Below are 20,761 nucleotides of genomic sequence, written 5' to 3' on the forward strand. Positions count from 1 at the left end.
TAGGATCAACAGGAAGTAGAAACATCAAAAGGAAATAATAATTCGCTTTAAAATATGTTTGTAAAAGATTATATAAACTTTTCATCCTTGATGTCTCCAGTGATAGAGGAGATGAGCTGTATTCCACCCTTCCCTGGAGGCAGCTCTTAGTTCAAACAGATAGCAGGTCTCATTTGAATGTGATATAAATATATATGGTGTGGAATGCCTACAACTGCTTTGCTGTAGTAACCATAATGAAGGGTAGTGTTGAATACGTTGCCACTTACCAGCTGTTCTGTGCCCACACTGTAAAAAGGTGAATCCAGTTAGGTGGAGTTTGGTAATAAATTTTTATTTGTGTTTGCCAATGTAAGACTAGACAGATTGTATCTGTTTCTCTCTTTGGTCTATCTACTACCTGCAAAGGAAATGAAGAAGATCATTAGAAGAGACTCAACCATTCTGAGTCGTAAAAGATTGAAATCCTCAGTTATGAACTGCATGCTGTTGTGGCTTATCTCACACATTAGTAAGCTGATTTTCCCTAGGTTCTCCACATAAAAAGAGCAAAAAAGTTGTGCCACCTCTTTAGATAAGAAGAATTTGATGGTAACCTGGTTCTAAACACTGCTTTTGGTGGTGCTAAAGGGCTTTGCAGCAAGCCTAGCAGAAGAGAAAGACTAGGTAAGCAATAAAATGCAAACAAGTTAAATATTTGGTCTAAGAACAGCTATCAGACTTCTCAAAAGCAGTAGTTACAGATAGCCAGAATAGAAAAAAATCCCAGTGGATTGTCAGAAATGCTCTGAAGTCATCACTTGGATTAATGTGAAAAATAGTGATGAAAGTCAGTTTCAGTCTCTCAAACTAATCAACATAAAATTTTTCCAAATTATAGGGCATTCTGAATAATTTGGCTTTTCTAGTGATAGTGAATCTTATCATTATTATTTTTTTTTAAGTTAGAAGTAATTGATTATCAAAAGAATTTAGAGAAATTGAAGAAGCAGCCATTTCCAAAAGCTGATAGATGTGTAACAACTCCTCTTGGGTGGAAGCAAGTTCTTACCATTGCTAGCAAATGTTGTTTGTAGTTCCATGGTTGCAGTAACACATGTCTGCAGCTTCTGCAAGTGGGAGTGCTGCAGGTTAGAAATACAGCTTTGAACAGCCTTGACATCTGGCTTAGATCCACGGCAGATGTCAGAGTAGAGCTCACAACTGTCCTTCTTTCTCTGCATAGACCTTAGTGTGCTTTGAACCAGCAGGATTTTTTTTCAGTGATAATTGAATTTATTAACTAAGAGCATGGTCCTGTCACTGCAGCAAGACCCATTCCCAGAGCTGCAAGTGGGCATTTTAACTCAGTTACCTGGAATTCTGTTGCTTCTGGGAATGCCCCTTTCCAGCTAGAAGTGGGAAGGACAGAGCTGGTGCTGTGTGTGACCAGGGCTGCAGCAGAAGAGGCTGGCTGCAGGAGAAGGGCCTCTTCTGCTTTCTGCTCCTAGGAGTCAAGGCTGAATTTCTTTACTGGTAGATAATTTATGACTGTGGGAAGATTGTTTTACTTCAGGAGATAAAAAGTTGTACTTTATACTTGTTTGTTAGCCACGGTCATTGCTTAGTGCTGATGTTGCTAGAAACCAGACTGAAATCCAGCTAGAGGCCCTGCATATAACTTTAATGTCCAGATAGGATACCGTATCTGGTGCATCTGACACTTGCTGGCAGGGAGACCCCTTTCCCTTAATGTGCTTGCTAATGGAAGGAAAAACTGGTCATTCAAGTTACACTGTGGGACATGTGATTTGAGAATGGGCTGATAAGTTAGCGGTACTGATAAATTGATTTGGCTTGCTTTTCTCACTGTTTTTCCCTTTGTGCCAGAAGCTGGTAGATGAAATAACAATGAACTACCCATGGGAAATTTAAAAACTATTTCAGTTTTAACCACTGGTGTAATAATAAATGCAAAGGACTTTGTCAAAAGCAAAATAAAATAATCAAGCTTAATGAAAGTTTAATTCAATTGAGAGTGTTTGTCCTGACTGGTTTTGGTTCACAGATGTACTTATGTCCAGAACTCAGCAGAGTTTCCCATGAACTGCTGGGTCTGTCCTACAGACCGTCTTTCTGTGGAAGGTCTTTCATCAGCTGCTTCTCCTTTGCAAGTGTGTGCATAAACCATTTGCAAAGACAGTGCTGAAAGGGAGGACAGCTGGGGTCATTATTTGAGTAGGTGATAGCATTTTGCTTGTAAGCCACAGATAAAGTGTTCCCACTCTCTGTTTCAGGTTATAAAGTAGATCAGGCTGTTCTGGAGCATAAGTTTACCTTCACAGGAAATCCATTGTTCGGAAAGAAGCTAACGGAGCTACCACACCCTGTGCACACTGATGGAGCTCTCTGATAACTCCTGGCTCTCCAACAGACACGAATAACTAGAAATTATCTGATGATGCTATTGTTAAAGCTCCAATATTGAAAATCCTGTAAGAGATGGTGGATTTGTTTCTACAAACTTACTGAACTTTGACTGAGCAAGGAAGCAAATTGCCAAGTAGAAATTACAATGTACAGTCCAATGCAGAGCCAAATCCAGAATAAATTACTGGAAGTTAGCTGGAAGAGCAAACCCAAGGGGGCCAAGTTCTTCTTAAAGGAAAAGAATGGCCTTTGGTACCTCAGGGACAAAAATACAGACAGTCCAGTTGCTTCCTGCTTCTTGTAGGTCTATACAAAAAGCAAACTACCCAGAAGAAACACTGTTGTATTTTTAAGCATTCAAAAATAAATTTCACTTTCCCCTTTCCTCTGAGGCAGAAATGGGAGCCAAGTAAAGCTAAGAAATCTTTGTGTTGTGCTGCTGATGAACAAGTGTATCTTCACAGTTTCATAGAGGAAAACAGTGACTGGAAGAGAGAGTTAACACAGCTTTAAGGTACTTTGCAAATAATGCAGACACTAGAACTCTTTTTAGTATCATGCAATTACATCGTAAAGCCGCACAAGAAATCCTTGAGAATAAGTGTCCTTTGTACCAGCCAATATGGCGTTGTGCTTTAGAATTGTGACAGAAGCAGTGTTGATAACAAGCGATGTTTTAGTAGTTGCTGAGCAGTACTTGCACAGCATCAAGGTCTCTGCTTCTCACTCCAGCCAGCCAGCAGAGAGGCCTGGTGAGCAGGCAGCTGGGAGGGTATGCAGAGGAAAAAGCTGGCCCCAGGGCTAGCCTGTCCCACAGAGCCTGTGCTCATCAATAAAAGCATGGGGGAAAGGCTTGCCAGAGCTGCCATTGCTTGGGGGCTGGTTGGGCATCAATAGATTAGTCCTTTGCATCACTTGTTTTTCTTGGTTATGTTTTTCTTTCTTTCTTTTCTTTTCTTTTCTTTCTTTCTTTTTTTTTTTTTTTTTTTTTCTTTTTTTTTTTTTCCTTTCATATATATATGTTCTAAGCTTTATCTCATGCTTGGATTTTCCAGCTTCTGCTCTTCTAATTTTCTTCCCCCATCCCACTGGAGGTCAGTGAGCAACTGCCTACTAGGGTTATGCCACAATAAGCAATTTGTTTATATGATTCTTATGAATATCTTCTAAGTATTTACTGTGAAAAATTTGTTTTTTAAAATTATATACTACCTGGGCTTCATATACAAACAGCTTGACAAAATGTGAGCAGATTTTTAGAGGAAAAGATGAAGTTATATTTTTTCACTGTAATAATCCTCAGAGATTTGGAATTCTGACTCCAAAATTTAAGGTAATTTAGAAAAGAAAAAAGAAAAAAAAAAGGGGGGGGGGGGGGGGGGGGAGGGAGACAAAGCTTTGAAAATGCCAGTCCAAATGGTAGACAGTTTATGAAACAAATATTTCTGCTATAAGCAACTGACATGGGGTCTTGAAGTGGGAAGTGTTGGGCAATCTTCAAGTGCACTGTGCACGCTGCTGGTGCAGCAGCATGCAGGTTGCATAGCTGAGGTTTCATCCTGTAGTAGCTCTTAGTGTGCATAATTTTGGATGATCCAAAACACTTCTGAATATTTTCTGGTTTAATTGCTCATCTGTGGTGATAAATGACAGTGTTCATATAGCTGTATTATTTGTGACTCAATACTGGGAGCTGACCTTTGCTGTTCTACTGTGACACAGACTGCTGCTGTGCTGGTGAATCTGTCCAGCAGTATTTTCCACATAACCACAGGCACCTCTAATCTTCACTGAGCATCTGCAATGTGATTTTGTGATTATGTGACCTGCCCACCTCATTTTAATAGCATTTGTACTTCACTCCTTTTGACCTTTAAGTGCTACTTGCTGCAAAACCAGCGTGTAGTCAGAAAAAAAGTTGTAAACCATGTCAAAACTTGTTGGAATTCAAGGTAAAGCATTGCAAGTGTCAAGAAAGAACAAGTTCACACTGATTTATATAAACACTTCATTCAAATGCTTTGAATACAGATAAACATTCCTTGTGCAGTATTTGTTATGGTTTCACCTGCTTTAAGCTGGAAACTGAAAGTGTTTTGCTAAATGGGACAGAAAAGTGTGTTGGGCTGATCTAGAGCTGCAAGTGCTTCCTGATGTTATGAAAATATCCATGTTCCTGAAGTACTCATATCTTCCAGCAGCAGTGCTTTTCAGTAATTAAAAAAAAAACCACATTTTTTTTCCCTGCAGAGCAGGAACCATTACCTCATAGTGCATTTACAGAGACCGGCTGTGCATGATGCCTGATGGCATTTCCTTGAAAATAAAGTATATGATTTGATGACATTGTTTCACTGCCGTGTATGTAAGTCTTAGTTAAAATGTTTCAGAAGTCTTCTAACATTACACAGTTGACACAAGAAGAAAGCCTGTATCCTCTGAGCACTGAATGTAGGCATTGGGTGTTCTGTTGTGTGTGTTTAAGGCAGACGAATGTCTTTACGTTTCATGTTAAGGTGCTACTTGGAGTAATTTCTGAGAAAGAGGACATCTCACCAGAGTGAAACTAGATTCACTGCGCTGAGCTTCCACCTGCTGAGTAGAAGTACTACCACTGTCTTGCTGCCTTGATGCCAACAGGTTTTGAGTATGTATCAGTTACAGGCAATGTGTTAAGACTGTGAGGTTAACCACTAGGAAATGAACACAGGGCAACAAAACCTAAAAGCGTCTATCTTAAAACTGCAGAATTGTGTAACATAATTGTTTCCTAATCATAAGCATGAGAAAGTGCCGCAGATTGTGGTATAAATTTCCCTTCACAGCTTCTTAAGCTTTTCCTGAACTAGTAATTTAATTCTTAATTACAATTTTCTCTGTTTAGCTTCCCCATTGGTTTTTTTTAGGGGGTGAGGCACTAGGGTGTTTTTTGAGGGGGTGTTGGCACTAGGAAAATGGAGGAATATTAAAGCAGTCATTGCCTGTTAGACAGAGATCAGGGACTTTTGAGATGCTGACAGAGCTGGTTACATAGAGGGGCTCAGATGCTGCATAATTTTGTGGTTTATATGCTGTACATGGCAGAAGAGGTAGCTGGAGACAGATCTACATCCATTGGATGGCACATAGCTTCCCTGGTGCTGCAGTGATAATAGCCACAATCTCGATGTTAGCTGGAGAATCTGCATCTGTGTGTCTGCAGTGTCCTTTATCTTTGCAATTCAGTGTGATTTAGGCATGAGTTAAAAAGATTGAAACATTTCTGGGAATGTGCAGGAAACATAAGTGAAGAAAACTTAAGTGCTTTTGAACTTCAGAAATATATGTTGTCACTTACTCTTGATTTCACTTTTTCTGAATTTCACTTCAGTCTTTTTTTGATCTTGAATTCATATTCTTGGCTTAAGCTTGTGCAGTCAGGACTAAAGCACCTAATTCTTTTATTTTTATTCTTTTTTTGTTAAGAGGACAGCCTTATCATAAATGTCTCTCTAGATTTGAACAGGCTCTATGATGTACAGAAATCCTTACCTGCACATGCACAGCAGATTTTATTAGACTTGCTGAGTTTAGCAACAGATTAAATTTGCACTTTTGACGTCCCTTATTTAGCTCCTTGCAATGGCTCAGCCAATGCTTACTGACTTTTATGTACTGACACCTTCATTAACCATAGAAATGATATCTTTGCCTAGATACTCCTTGTGTATGGTTACTGTACCTATACAACCACTACCCAAATCACCAGATTTGCCCAGGCCATGAATATAATAAGGAATGATAAGGAAGTCTTATTCTTAAAGAATAAGAACATTCGAGTGCTATTTGTTGAATTGGACAATGGCCACATGGCTCCATAAAGTCTGTGCAGAAATAAAATCCTTCCAGTGTTGGTGAAGTGCTTGAAGCTTTTGCCGTAGATTTAAAAATCACAGATCCAACCATTGCTGACATTCGCTTAAGGAAAGACTGTCATTCAGTTCTCATTAAAATTTCACATTAAAAAATTATGGTCGGTGCAAAGGGTAGATATGAATAAGGACAGATTGTGTAGTAAAAGGAGCTCTGACAAGTTTTTGTCTTTATGACACTGATTGACATCAGTCAAGGCACTTAAAAGAGTCTTCAGGAATGGGAATTCATTGTCCCTGAGGGCTTGATAGTACTCAGAGAATCTGAAAAAATACAGCTGAATTTTTTAAAATATGGCCATCACCAGCACTTCCAATGAACTTAATAAAAAGGAGGACTTTCTGTGTGGAATTAGAAGGCAATCAAAGTTATCAAAGCATCCATAAAGTAAGGCTCTGACCCCCTGTCAGCAGATGATGGATTTGTTGGAGTCACAGATGAGATTCTACACTTAAAAATGATTTATATTTTGTGCCTAAAAGAATTCAACTACTTACTTTTTAGTCTGGCTTGGAAAAAATACTTCTAAACGTATGCACACACTGCATTGAGCAGTTATAGAAAGTTAGCAGAGACTCTACTTATTTCATTTCTTCTGTTACATCATGGCTTAGCACCGCTCAGGTCAGCAGTTCCACTACCTCAGAACAAAACAGGGCTGATTACTGTGGGTGCTGTAGCATGCTTAGAACTAGAATACAAATAAAAATAGTTGCTTAAGATAATACGCCTGTAGCACAGGATACTGTGGAATTGGAAGCCAATAAACCAGCAGTAGTATCATTATTACATTAAGAAATGATTTGAAATGCGTTTAGTTTCACACCATAGTAAGTACAGACAAAGCCACCACAAACATAGTAATGAAACAGACCATTTATTTTAGCCTGATTTTCTGCCAGTTTGTGGACATTCTGTCTCAGAAGTGTTTGTGATGACTGTACCAATGCCATTATTGAGTTACTGGCTGGACTTACTTATGTCTATACATCTCTATTTTCCCAGCTGACAGGGAAGACTAATCAGAGGAACCTTCAGTTTTCAGATGTCTTCCTGAACAATTTCCTTTCTGAACCTTGCTGTAGCTGAGATTCTCCAAGCAAAGGCAATCTGCAGTTGGCCATGTCCTTTGGAAAGCTGCGTGTTACTTTCTGGATCATCCCAATGCAGTTTCCTTCCCTTGCTCGTGCTGCGTGAGCTCTTGGCCTTGCTCTGGATGTTTAGATTTTTAATATATTTCTGATCTGTCGCACTTCCCCCCCCCCCCCCCCCCCCATATACAAAAGGTTGCTAGGATAGCAAGTTTAAGGTTGTTAATGACAGTTCATTTTTTCTTAATTTCTCCTTATCCACCTCAGCACGAGTTCACTGATGGCTCTACATCACAAACGGGAAACCTCTCTAGCAACTCTTTTACTCTTCTACCAGTGTAAGCCATTCCCTTGTCCCCATGGGTTTTGGAATCCGAGTTGTCGGCTAAGCCTGCAGGCAATATAATTGATAGTAATTATATCCATCCATTAATAGCGGCTAGCAGCAGCAGCTCAATACTTGAGAGCCATTGGCAATCCGCTTACCGTTTCAATTTCTAAATTGATCTCTGGAGTCGGCAGGAATTAGAACCCAAAGGAAAACATATTTTCGTTATCTCTGCCTTTCCAGATCTCTCCAGAAGGTTGCCGGGGCACAGAATTCCCTAACCCTTCCTTCGGTCCCCAGACACCGCAGTCATCGCCGTTCCTCGTGCAAGATGGAGAGTCCTTGCTGGCCAGTATCTGCCCGTTGCGAGCGCGGGGCTGCCGGCCTCGGTGGGCTACCCGAAGGGAGCGGAGGGAGCCGCAGCTCCGCCCGGCGGCGGGGGAGCGGAGCCGGCCGTCGGCTCGCGCCCGGCCTTTGAGGTGGGGGCACGCGGAGCGGGCGGCTCGGGGAGGGATGCCCCCGAGAGGCGCATGCGCCCCGCGAGCTCAGCGCTGCGTGACGAGATCGCTCGGGCAGCATCGGGAGGCCGCCTCGCTCGCTCATAGGTTGCCTCCCGCCGGCGGGCGCGCGCCCGCGACGGAGCTCTTCCGAGTAGGGCGCGCGGGGGCGTGCGCGCGCGAGCGAGCGAGCGCCGTCGGTTGCTCCCGCCGCGCTCGCCGCCCGGCGCACGCCCCGCGCGCTCCTTGTTGTCAGCCGCTCGCGCGAGCGCTCCCCGCCCTCGGCGCGCGCGCCCTGTCAGCGTCTCGCGCGCCGTCTCAGTCCGCCGGCGGCTCCGCTACGCGACGGCGGGTTCCCGCTTCCGTCCCCGCAGCCGGGCGTCCGTTCCCCTCGCCTCAGCGTCTCCTCGCGCCCCGCAGCTTCGGCCGCGGCAGCGCAGGCCCCGCCGGCGGCGCCGCACTCGGGTAAGGGGATGCGGGGGCTGCGCGCGAACCGCGGAGGCGGGGAAGCGGATGCCGAGCCCGGAGCGGGCTGCTCCAGCCCGCGCTCCCCATCCCTTCCCCCGGGCCTGGCGCCGCCGCCGCGACTCCGGTGCTGCTCGGCAACCGCCGCCGCTGCCACCGCCGGGAGGGGAAATGGGGGAGGGGGCAGGGGGCCGCCCCCCGCTGCGCGCCGCTCCCCGCCCGCTCCTCACCTGCGGAGCGACGCCGGGGCCTGAGCCGCCTCCGCCCGGCGGGGAACGGGAGGCTGGGGCGGCCAGCGGCGGCCGCGACACCGCCGGAGGTTGCGGGGCCGGGCCGGGCCCGGGGGGCGGCGGGGTGCCCGTGGCGGGGACGGGCGCCGGGCCGTTTCGCCGTCCCGGGAACCGCGGCCGCCCGAGGGGACGCTCCGCTCCGGGCTGAGAGATGGAGGCGGAACCCGGGGCCGGCGGGCAGCCGGGAGAAGCGCTCGCTCTCACGGGGTGTGGAGCCGCGCCGGCTGCCGCCTCGGGCGACCTTTACCGCGTTTCAGTACGTTTACTTGCTTCGGTCGCGGGCTTTGTTGGTGATGAGGCCTTTTTTTCCTCTCAAGTTTGCGCTCAATGTCTCGGGTCCGTCGCACGTGTATGTGCTCGGTGTCCCTGGTGTTCTCCGGAGGCCGGGCTCGTGAGCCTCTGCTTTCGGAAGCTCCTGACTTGAGGGGACAGAATAGGCGGTTGCGGAGGGAAGAGCGATGAGCGAGTTGCGGGGTTGGGCTGAGCATCTCGTCAGTCGCACTGTTACTCGGTGCTGTTTGCTGCTGCTGCTCGGCGCTGTTTGCTGCCTCGCGCTGTGCTCCAGGTGGTACCGAAGAGCCTCGAGGCACAGCCGTCAGCTGACGCACTGAAAGATCCTAAGTTCCTTGGGGCAGTGCTAGCCTTTGTGCGCAGGGTGCCCGGCACGGTGTAACGTTCAGCAAGGTGATGTCAGGTGCTGTGATCCATGCGCTGCTTGGGTGTGGAAGGGGACAGCAGGCAGGTGTTCAGAACGCTCACGACTTTGCCTGTGATATAAATAGTGTTTGTGTGTACATCATTAAGTAAGCGCGCACCAACGCTTCACGCCAAAATGCAGTGTTTTGATGTCTTTGTTTCTAGGCGTTAACTGAAAGCTGATGGAGTAAATGCTTCAGAACGAATGCTTATGCATATGAAGCATTTTTGGATGTGATAGCATTAGTCAAATTTTGTTCCAAGTTACTTTCCAGTGTACGTTATCATAAACTTCAGAGAAGTCTGAGATCCAGAAACAAATAAATGGTCAACGTTGGCTATGCTGCTGCTTGTGGCTATTTTACAGACGCCTCTGTTACAATTCCTTCCGTTATTAAAGAAGCCCGGTTATTAGGACTTATCAATTGGTGACTATGCTTTAAGTATTTCCAGTAATATCCGTTTCTCTGGTTATTACAGGTATGCTTAGTCTTGTGCTTTTACGATACTTGTTAGTGTTTCATGTGCTAAAGCTGGCAAACCATGATATTGCAAAGTTTGCATATTTTCCCAACAAAATATAATGAGACAACCATTTTTCAGTATTGAAAGTTTAATCAATTATTCATATTTTCTGAGGAAGCAGCTCAGTAATGAGGGGAGAATAGGAATCATCTAGGAATATCAAATCATGCAAATGGACTAATTGAGTGATGCTGCTGCCAGGACACTTGGTAGCATAGAAATGCAGCAGGTCTGGTTGCAAGTTGTAACTTTCATTTTCTTTATAACTGGCAAAATTCTAAACAAATCAAGAGATGTTGGCTGAGCAAGTTGTAAGACGTTACATCTATTAGAACAAGAAAAATAAATTAGTTAATCTTGCTGGAATACAGATCTATATTTTAAGTGAATTAGTGAAGGTAGTACTAAACCACATAGTGACTTCCTTTTGTTTTGGCATCTGTGGTTTATGAACGCTCTCAAACAGAGGCTTGATTGTATAATGAAGTTACCATATTACCCATTCATAGGATTGGTCTGAAAAATTGCATTTTCAGTCCACTCCTGTCTCTCTGTAGCTGTACAGATTTGCCTCTTATCTGTCACATCTCTCTTGAATCGAATGATTTTTTTTCAGCCCTGGTATTTATGTACAGTAAGAAATAATAGAAGATATTTTTGCGCTTACATTCTTTGATCAGTGTGTTCATTGAGATTTGAAGGGATAAAGAAAGCTTTTAAATTTCATTGCAGTCAGAATTAAAAAAAAAAAAAAAAAAGAAGTAATGACTCTGATGTTAGGGCGGTCTGGAGGGGGAGCTAGTGTCAAAGTAAAATGGGACTTTCTTTTCTTCTAGACTTACATAAAGCTTTCTTTTTGGTCACAGAGTATGCTTCCAATACAGTAAGGAAAACAAATGTAGATGATGCATGTTGTGTATGATTGCATTAATATGCATCTCTTTTATAGGCCAAATGTAATCTGCAGATGAAGTGATATGTGTGCTTCTTAAAGAAAATCATGCATATGTTTTTCTATTGTGCAACAACGGGCATCTTCAAAGAACTCTGAAGTTGCAAGATCAAGCTTTCATAAATCACAAAATGCCAGAGATTCTTGTCAAACTGCAATTTGGCCTGTAAATATGTGGTTAATTGTTATGTTTTCCCCTACAACGTGTCTTTTATTGTTTGGAGTAGAACGAAGCTGGTTGTGTTCAGTGACCAACATGGAGTAGTTATTTTTCTTGGTACCAATGGCCTCACTATTTGTTATGTGCTGCTCTTATGGCACCTCGTTACCTTCCTCTTTTCCTGTTTCATTGCCATCAGACTCCAGCCCTTGCATGTTTCTCTAGAAATATTGTCACAGTTCTCTGGAGATGTGTTGTGTCCCTTCATGTTGAATATCCAATCTGGGGCTCTTAGGACATTTTTCAAAATTAGCAGTGCTTTAATGATCTGCATGCACTGAAATGCTTTCTAAAACAGACCTGTCTCCCTGTGTAATCCACTAACCACAGCCTGCCTTTTCCTTCTGACTTTTTTTCTGTAAGTTACTTAGCAGGGATCAGTGAATGGCCTCGCTGCAGAAGTTCTCACTGCTTGATTTGTCGTTTGGTGTCTGTCGATTTAGACTGTTTGATTTAAATGTTTAGATCTACTGTGAAGTTAGCGTTGACATATGAAGTCCAAAATTTTAATTACCTAATAAATTCTTAATTTAAAAAACAAAAAACAAAAAAACTTGCCTACAAGGAACAGTACCCATGGGATATCACTGAGAAACAGTTCAGATGCCAGTGGTCCATCTTGATACTCAAAAAATGAGCAGACATATCAGATGATCTTGGTGTCTGATCTCCTGTGAAAGAAAGGAATATTAAAACAGTGGAAGGACAGAGTACAGAGGAGCAATGTTTCAATGACTGGACTCAGAGTAGTGGTTAATGGCTCATATCTGGATGTCAGTAACAAATGGGATGCTTTGGCATTGATTCTGAGACCTTGAGAAGGTGATGGAATATTCTCTTACGTTTGTGGAAGGTACCAAATTGAGGTCTACAAGCATGAAGGCAGGGCTGGCATGCAGGGGCACTTTTGCACCATGGAGAAAACGCCCAGCCAAAACTTTATGAAATTCAACAATTGCCAATTCACCCAGGCCAATTGCAAAGCCTTGTGCCTGGGCAGAAAGGGCTCCTCGCAGTGATATGGGCTGCACAGTAGCTCCTCTGGGAAGCTGTGGCAGCAAACATCATGGGCCAGCAGTGGTGTGCTGATCCAACAGGAGCATCGCCATTGAGTGGAGGAGAGGGATTATCCCTCTCTCCATGAAACCCATCAGACCACATCTGCAGTGCTGTATCCAGGTTTGAGACCCTCAACACAGTAAAGGTGCTGATAAAAACTAAAATGAGTTCAGGAGAGGGCTGTCAGGATGGTTAGGGGCTGGAGCGCTCGCACTATGAGGAGAGGCTGAAACACCTGGGCTTGTTCTGCTGGTGAAGGGGCAGTTTCAGGAGATGCAACAGCAATGTTCTGGTACCTTTGAGGAGATCTGGGAGAAGAGGGAGCAGTGCTCTTTACTGAGCTATGTGGTGGGAGTGAAAGGGGCAGTGATCGTAAGTTGACACAAGATTGACTGGATATAAGGAAAAACTTCCTTTGCATGAGCGTAGTCATACAGTGGAAGTGTTTCTCACAGAAGTGACTGCTCACACATTGCTCTCTGTCTAAAAGGTTTTTGGTACCCAACTGCACAACAAGCTACTTGAGCTACTTGATCTGATCTTATAGTTGACATGAGTTTGAGAAGGTGGTCGGGTGAGGAACGCGTGGGAGTCCCTTCCAACACTGATTGTCCCATGCATCCAGCGCTGCAGGTGCTCGGCTCCCAGAGGCTTTCTGTTGGAATGCAGTCAATACAGGCAGAATGTTTAGGTGACTCAGCTGTAACGCACCAAAACAAAATAACAAAGTTGCAGTCAGCTTGACAAAAGCACCAGTTGTCATTCAGGATGTACCTTTTGCTGTCTCTTAGGAAGATGCATGTGGATCTCAAAGCATGCAAATGATGAAACTTTCTAAAGAAAAGATAGCCTTTGGTAATGTGAAAGTGTGTTTTTCCTGCCCCTGTCTTTGGAAAGGTGAAAAATGTATGTTTTACTTAAAATGAAAATATGGAAGGAGCTGAGCTTTATGACGGATACACTCACAGAAGGGGTCATCTTGAAAGGCCTTTGGGAACTTAAAAGAAAATGAAAAATGAGTCTTCTATAAGGAAATATCTGGCAGCCTTAAACATCAGTGATCTTTCTGGGTCATTTGTCGTGATAGGTATGTTAATTCATATTATGCAGCTCATAATGCATCATTTCAAGGTGCTGATTTTCTGACTATCTGCTAAATAGGTTGCAATCAATTTTGATTCCCCTCTCCCTTCTCCCCTTCCCCCCCAAATACATAATTATTGCTTTATGGTAGCAATATTAATTCTGAATGTAAATGCTTCTTAAGAGTCAGCTTTTGTTATGCTTGCTTCAGAACCTTATGGTACTAAGGTGAATGCTTTTTGTAATGTTGGAGAGTTGCTTTTGCAGGGCAGTAATAGCAATAAATATAACCATGACATGATTAATTCTACAGGGAAAAGACTTGGGAATGTTGCTGTGAGCATCTTATGGAAGCTCTTTCTGGCTTCCTATGTCTTAGCATCACTCTTCCGTAAGGTTTTATAACGTAATTGTAAGAGTTCTATTCCAACTATTTTCCTTATGTTTGTCTTTTTAAATAAATTTCTTATGTTGAACTTCACTGTAATTTGGCTAGAACCACCACAGTCCCATCATAACTTTTTTTTGTAGAAGTGATTTGTGTGGGTACAACTAGTTTTCAAACTCACTGAAGGTTTTTTTTTTGTTTGTTTTGTTTTTTTTACAATGTGTTTGTGAGAAAGTATGTAATAAATTAAATACATCCAATGTGCTGTTTGTTGTTTGGTTCATAGAACTTAATGGTTCTATTTTTTTATTTTGTTGATGAATTTGTTACATTAGCAGAATATTCAATTGCATAAATTACTTCTATGTCTATAAAGAGATTTCGGTTGAGCGAGAAGCGACACAGCCTCTCCCAGAAATGTGAACTTTCACTGTGACTGCCCAGAGCCTTTGTCTTTAGATCCCCACCTTTGTTTATGATGATGAAATGCGGACTATACCTGAAAAATCTGTATGTGTTTCTGTTATGCTGTGCTAAGCTGACATTTTGCTGCTTCTTGGGTGTTTGCTAGGCAGCTCCCTCTGACAGCCATTATGGATACTCACACAGAGGTGCTGGTGTACTTGAGCATGAGCGGTTTCTGCTGTTGCACCGTACGTAGTGTGGAGATGGGCTCCTCTGAGCTGGTGGTTTGAATGTGTTACAAAGCTATGATTGCTGGTAAATTATATATATATATATATATGTATTTTAATTTACAATTCTCTTGTTAAAATAATATTTGATAAATATATTATTGTGTAACATGGGTTGATTTTTCATAGCTTTTGTTATCTACTAGAATTATTGTAAGGGGATTTTTATGTCACATTAGACATCTAGCATGCAGTCAGGCAAGCTGTCCAAGAGCAAGTGATGGTTATTGTGAAAGTAGGGAACTGGTAGAAGCCGTACAGCATTTCTGCAGGGTTGGTGTCACCTTGCTCAGGAAGGTAGAATAAGGGAACTTGACATTTGAAATTGGGCGTCTCATTTGTTTATCTGAAAACAGTGTTCTCTGTTTTGTTTTGTTTTTTACTTGAGAAAGTTGTTGATATTTTGAAGGAGTTTTAAGTGACTGCTCAGGTTAAGTGCCTGTGGTTTACATTGTATTATTAAAATTAACTTGAACACAGTGGTTTACTGTTTCTTCTGGATAGCAGGCAACCCAACACTTTAATTTTTACTTTTCATTTGGATACCCTTTTGGCTTTTTTTTTTTGGTGCCATGTTGGCTCAGCATTTGAAAAAGCTTTAATATATATATATATATATGTATTTTATTTATATTTATATATTTATATATATATATTTTCCAATTGTTGTTAATGTGATATGTGGTTCTTCTTTTTTTTTTCCCAGACTAATCTTTGGGTAGTCCTTTCATATAACACAGACCCTACTGTTTTGTTAGTTTTGTGGATCCCTGCTGTAGTACTTTGACCTGGCAGGCTTGGTTAAATAATATCCAGTGCTCTCAGGCAGAGCTCCCTTCTGAGAGGAAGTCTGTGGAAGAGTCAGCTATGTAGGAAGATGAGCTGAGCGATGATACAATCCAGTGTAGTAGAGGTTTAAGCTCATCTTGTGTGCCACGTCGTACTGTGTTGGTGAACATGACCAGGCAGAACTCCAAATTTGTTTGGTTTTTTTTTTTTTTCCTACAAATTATTTAGGAAAAGGAATGATTGCTCTTGAATTATTATTATTATTATTATTATTATTATTATTATTATTATTATTTTGTATAGTTCTATGCCTACTTTTTTGTTCCTAGACAAGCTCAGCTAGTGTTTGGAGATGTCATTTTGTGTCCCATCAGAAGAGTCAACCAAGCCATCAGCTGCCTCATTATTGCTGAAAGCAAATGTGAAAGAGAGGAAGCAGAACTGTACCCCCCTACTCTCAGAGTGCTGTTTTGAGAGTGCGTGCAGATTTTTCTGAGCATCTCTGACTTCCTTGATGTTTGTATAGTCAGTGTAAATATGGAAACGCTTCTTCACAGCTTAAATATATTTTCTCATGACACTGATGTGAAATGTTACAATATGTTCACACTGCTTTAGATAGCAAGGGTGTGTCCTGGGAGTTCATGAAGGTTATTGTTTCCTGCTGAGAGTAGTAGTTTGAGAGAGAAATTCAGGGATACCTGCAAGTCAAACAACCAGTGCAGCTTTTAGCATACAAGGGGTATTCCAGTGATCGGACTCCTTAGGCAGTAAGTAACTGCTTGCTTGCTTAATGTCACCGTGTGGCAATTCCCTCATTCAAGTAGGTCTCAAAGCTATAAACAGAGTGTCATTAGATTGATAACCTCTGTTAGTAGCTTTTCTCCTGAAGTCTCTTACAAAAGTGAAATATTGTTGTTTAAACATTTTAACTTCCTGGCAGAAGCAATCCTAAGTAGATTGATTATTTCTTTATCCGACTAAGACATTTCTTATCAAAAAAGATGATAGCTTTAACTGTGCTTTTCAAGATAGTAAGTGCTTTGAAATGAAAGTGTATGGAATGGACTTTTGAACATCTCTTTTCTTGGATGTTGCTCAAGAATACTGTACTAACTTGATGTTCATTAGCTGCCATCATTTGGTGTTGAAGTGTATCCAGAGCTCAGTGGTCCCTTTAGAATATGACTTTTTTTTTTTTACTTATATACCAGATTGAATGTAATTCCAGATAAAAATGTGTTGCGAGCTGTGAATTCTCATCTGAGAATTTTTCAGCTGTGTTTAGACATGCTTGCATGAAGAATTTACTGTGTTATGAAGGTGAACACACTCCCAGATGCACCCAGTTAGTATGAGTAAACAAAACAAAACCAATAAAAGAAAACACAAAAATTGATGTGACAGTAACTGAGGAAAAGCAGTGTTTAAAAGAAAAAATCACTTTTTGTGATGTATGAAGTAGCACACATCAGTGTGAAAGGTTTCTGATGGAATGTCTAAATCAAAGTGCGATATTCCTTTTCTAACTGTGCTTTTTTGTGGCACTCGGGCATTCACTAAGCTGCCCGCACTGCATGTGTCACTGCCCACAGTTCCTTGGTGAGTGTGGAGAAGTCTTGTGTGGAGAAGTTTTGAAGGAGAGGTCATCAGTTCTTGAAGATGCAATCTGAGCCTCAACAAAACATTTTCTCTGCCATCTTTTGCCTAGCCCTTTTTCAGCTTAACTTCCCATGTCCTGATGGAGGCTTTCGAAGCTTAGTGACAGGTTTGTCCTTCTTTACTTTGTTTAATGAGTTCAGGCACGGGCAGCCCTGGTGTCAAGTTGTACCTCTGTAAAATCACATACAGCGAAAGCTACCCCAAAATGAGCTTTTACATCAGATCTGTCTTTGCGTCTCAGTGTTTATTTTTTACTGATGTCTCAGAGTTTTTTGTTAATTTATTTGTTTTTCCCTCTTTCTTCTCTGTTTTCTTTGCATATACTGCCTTACCCTTTCTGTTATATTGGCATCAAGATTTAATGGAAAGTCCAATTTCATAATTCCAAGCCCTTGACTTCCTTATATGTTGGTCTGCCCCTCCTCACTGCTATGGGAAAGGATGACCTGCGTCATGTCGTTATGAAAGAAAACACAGGTAACTGATGTAACCTAGGAAATTGTTTTCGGTATGAAAACAGGGTTGTCCTTTGGTCTCAAAGTGGTCACTCAGAGTAGCTGGTACTGCAGTCATTGGATAGTATAGAGGAACCTGAGTTACTACATACATATATACTTGCTTTGGAAATAAATAAAGGACTCAGTTGTGCAGCCTTTAACCCATAGTAAATGCATTGCAGGGAGTCTGTTTTCTTTCATATATTGCACACTGAAAGAGAGAAGAAGATGAAACTGAACTGGATTAAACTAAATAGCAATAGGGCTAGAGGGAATGGCCTCGGGTTGCACCAGGGCAGGTTCAGGTTGCATATTAGGAAAGATTTCTTTTCTGAAAGAGTGGTCAGGCAGTGGAATGGGCTGCCCAGGGAGATGGTGGAGTCCCCAACCCTGAAGGTGTTCAAGGAAAGTGTAGGTGTGGTACTAAGGGACAGGGTTTGTCAGCAGATACTGGCGGTAGGTGGATCATGGTTGGACTGGATGATCTTGGAGGTGTTTTCCAATCTTGGTAATTCTATGATTCTAAATATGTAGCTTTGAAAGTGATATTTTCTTTTTATTACTGAGTGGGAAAGACATGTATAATTTTCTAGAAATTTCCTTCATAATTGAAGCATCAAAAGAATAAGGGAGAAGTGCAAGATTGCCTAATGTATAGTTAGAGGGGGATAAGAAAGCAGCAGAACTACTTCAGAAGGAATCTTCTTGCAAACCCTTAGTAATAGTTTCTTCTTAATATCATACTATTTTAGTCTGTGTATGGGCATGTACAGGTATGGAAAAGATGGGTCACAAAATGACTATGCAGAACTGAGCAACTTGAAAGACCCGAAACCTCTCTGAAATGCAACGTGCCTTATTTTTAGTAGATGTTTTTTCTCTAACATTTGGGCACTATAAAACTTGGCAAATAGTATTGAAGAACAGTCTCAAAGGTATCTTCTGGTGTACTGAAACATACAAATAGCATACTTCTCTGTGTGTAATATTTGTGCTGATAGAAATGTGTTAAAAACAAATCTTCAGTGTCCTTCATGATCAGGTAACATCAGCCACGTAGCAGACCATTTTTGACAGCATTGTTCAGGTTTTGGTGAAATCAGTATCTCACTGAAACCCTCTGACCACTTCCTTGATCTTAATTGCTGGTGTCTCAGCTCTCATGGGCATCTTGACTTTTTTTTCTTTTTTTTTGCTCTACCTTTGATCAGCATGTGTCTGATAAATGTGAAGCCACAACTCTCTGGCCCTGAGGGAAGAAATGGTGCCTCATCCTTTTCTCTCAGGTTTCTGGATGCTGAATTCTGTTGGCAGCTATTCAGAGCCTTCCCATGGATTGGCAGTGGCAGGGATATGAAATTGCTACCATCTTTGAAATCTGCACAGCTGCTGGGATGGTTCTGAATCACAGCAGTGAAGGTGACCACAGTCTCGTTAGTGTCATCTTACTGCTATTTGGCTAATTGCGTAATGAAAGTGGAGTCACTGAAGCCTTTTGATGTATTTTGGAACAAAGTGCTATATTTTTATTTGGTTATTGTTTGAAAAACTTGGAGTAAAATATATTATGTATGAGTTCTAGTATAATTCTCATAGCATTATCAGACCATGATCTCACTGTGAGCAGGTTTGAATTGCTGACCTTTTTAAGGAGGAAGAAAAAGGAAGAAGACAGGAAGGAACAGGAAAGCAATCTAAGGCACTAAGTATAATGCTGTTTTTCTTTTATTCTACTACTATACGATTTGTTTTATTACATAAAGGATTCTTAGTTCTGTTGGTACTGGTCTTGTATGTTGACTTTCCTGGGGGAAGCGTGCTTTGGTATTTGTAGGAATAACCAGTATTTGTGGTGGAAAGTGTGGTGTGTATGTTTATTAATCTTAAAAGAAAACAATCACAAATCTATAATTTGGTAGGCTGAGATAAATCCTGGGGTTTTAAGTAGTCCCTCATAATTAATAGTAAAGACCCCCGTCTTTATTATGTAAATACAAAATTGGGAAAAAAAGCTTCTTTTGGCTTACAGCCATTTTTCTCTTTGTTGCATCTTCAATATCGCTGTCGGTTTTCAGTGATATCAATGATGCTGTCTTTCTTCCTCTGAAGCTTGCAGATTTTCATCTCAGATTTTTTTCCTTGCTGAGACTGACAAACTTTATCTTCCAACCATTTGCTTTTATAGGATAGGCCTTCTATTTTGATCTAATTCCTGCAAGAATTACTTGTAAAACTGTACTGCACAGATAATTTCCTTTCGTGATTTGAAACACAGTTTTGTTTCTTCCTGAATTTCTTGACCTTATTTGAAGAGAATGGATTTTGCCAGCATTTCGAGCCTTTGTTTCTTCTTCATGTTGTCTGTATTCTCCTTTAAGAATTTAATTTCTCTCTGTTGATGATTTTTTGCAGTCTTTTCCTTCAGTAGCCTCTGTCTAGGAAGAGTTCTCTGTAATTTTGTTGTTTCTAAATTTGCTTTTTCTTTTTTTTCTTCAGTTTTGTTGTTGTTTTCTTAGATCTCCAAAGATGGTTACTGTTTTTCCCTTTAGCACATTTTCTGTTTTATTGGGCTTTATGTGTGTGTGTGTGTGTATGTGTGTGTGTATGCATGTATGCGTACTCCTCCACATTTATCTGCACTTAATTTCTGTTTTCTTAAGTTGATTTCAAATCCTTTTTGGCCTTATCAGCACAAATAAATAGAACCATAGTCTGGCCTTGAGGACAGCTGACATGGAATGAGATCTGTGCGTTTGGTTGATCTCCCAGCTTTCAAAGCAGGTAGCTGCACACACAGCATCGTTTGGAAGTTTTCCTGACTGTGCGATAACCCTGACACTGTTCCCAAGGGGCATTTGGGAGAGTGAAGATGACCCTTCCCAAAAACATTTCAGGGCTTGTTCTTATATGATGATTTGCATTTCAGTGCAGCAAAGTTTCAGGCACTGGTATATTGATGCAAACTTTCAGGTTTAGAGCTTCAACAAAACCGACAGTCAACCCAGTTACTAAGAGGGTTAGTGCTCACTTATGTCCATGATCTGCTTCTGAAAGCCTTATTCTGTGAGTCATTAATGCTAAATCTGGTGCTTTGAAAGATTCTTCTGGCTGTCAAAAAGAAAGGCAAAAGAATCAAAACCAAACAACCTCTCTCCCTCATCCATTTTAATCTTCTTGTTTGGTAATTTTTCTTTTCTTTCTCT

General features: G+C 41.7%; 1 protein-coding gene and 1 long non-coding RNA gene across 3 annotated transcripts in view; one reads left to right on the plus strand and one right to left on the minus strand.

Moving 5' to 3' along the window:
- FUT8 (fucosyltransferase 8) overlaps positions 1-20,761 on the plus strand; it is a 122,718-nt gene that overhangs the window by 38,003 nt on the left and 63,954 nt on the right. The window contains exon 1 of one of the 2 annotated variants that reach the window (XM_052692823.1): positions 8,508-8,702. The exons of the other annotated variant lie outside the window; for it this stretch is intronic. The gene's annotated coding sequence lies outside the window, so the exon portion shown is untranslated. Of the gene's footprint in view, positions 1-8,507; positions 8,703-20,761 lie in introns of those variants that run through there. 2 annotated transcript variants of the gene reach the window in all.
- LOC128085445 (uncharacterized) lies at positions 7,180-8,334 on the minus strand. Its single transcript, XR_008208974.1, has 2 exons — positions 7,899-8,334; positions 7,180-7,803 (listed from the first exon to the last, which is right to left on the minus strand). It is a non-coding gene; the product is annotated as an uncharacterized LOC128085445 (long non-coding RNA).

The sequence above is a fragment of the Tympanuchus pallidicinctus genome, unplaced genomic scaffold, assembly GCF_026119805.1.
Source record: "Tympanuchus pallidicinctus isolate F22 unplaced genomic scaffold, pur_lepc_1.0 scaffold3, whole genome shotgun sequence".
In the NCBI taxonomy this organism is placed as follows: Eukaryota; Metazoa; Chordata; class Aves; order Galliformes; family Phasianidae; genus Tympanuchus; species Tympanuchus pallidicinctus.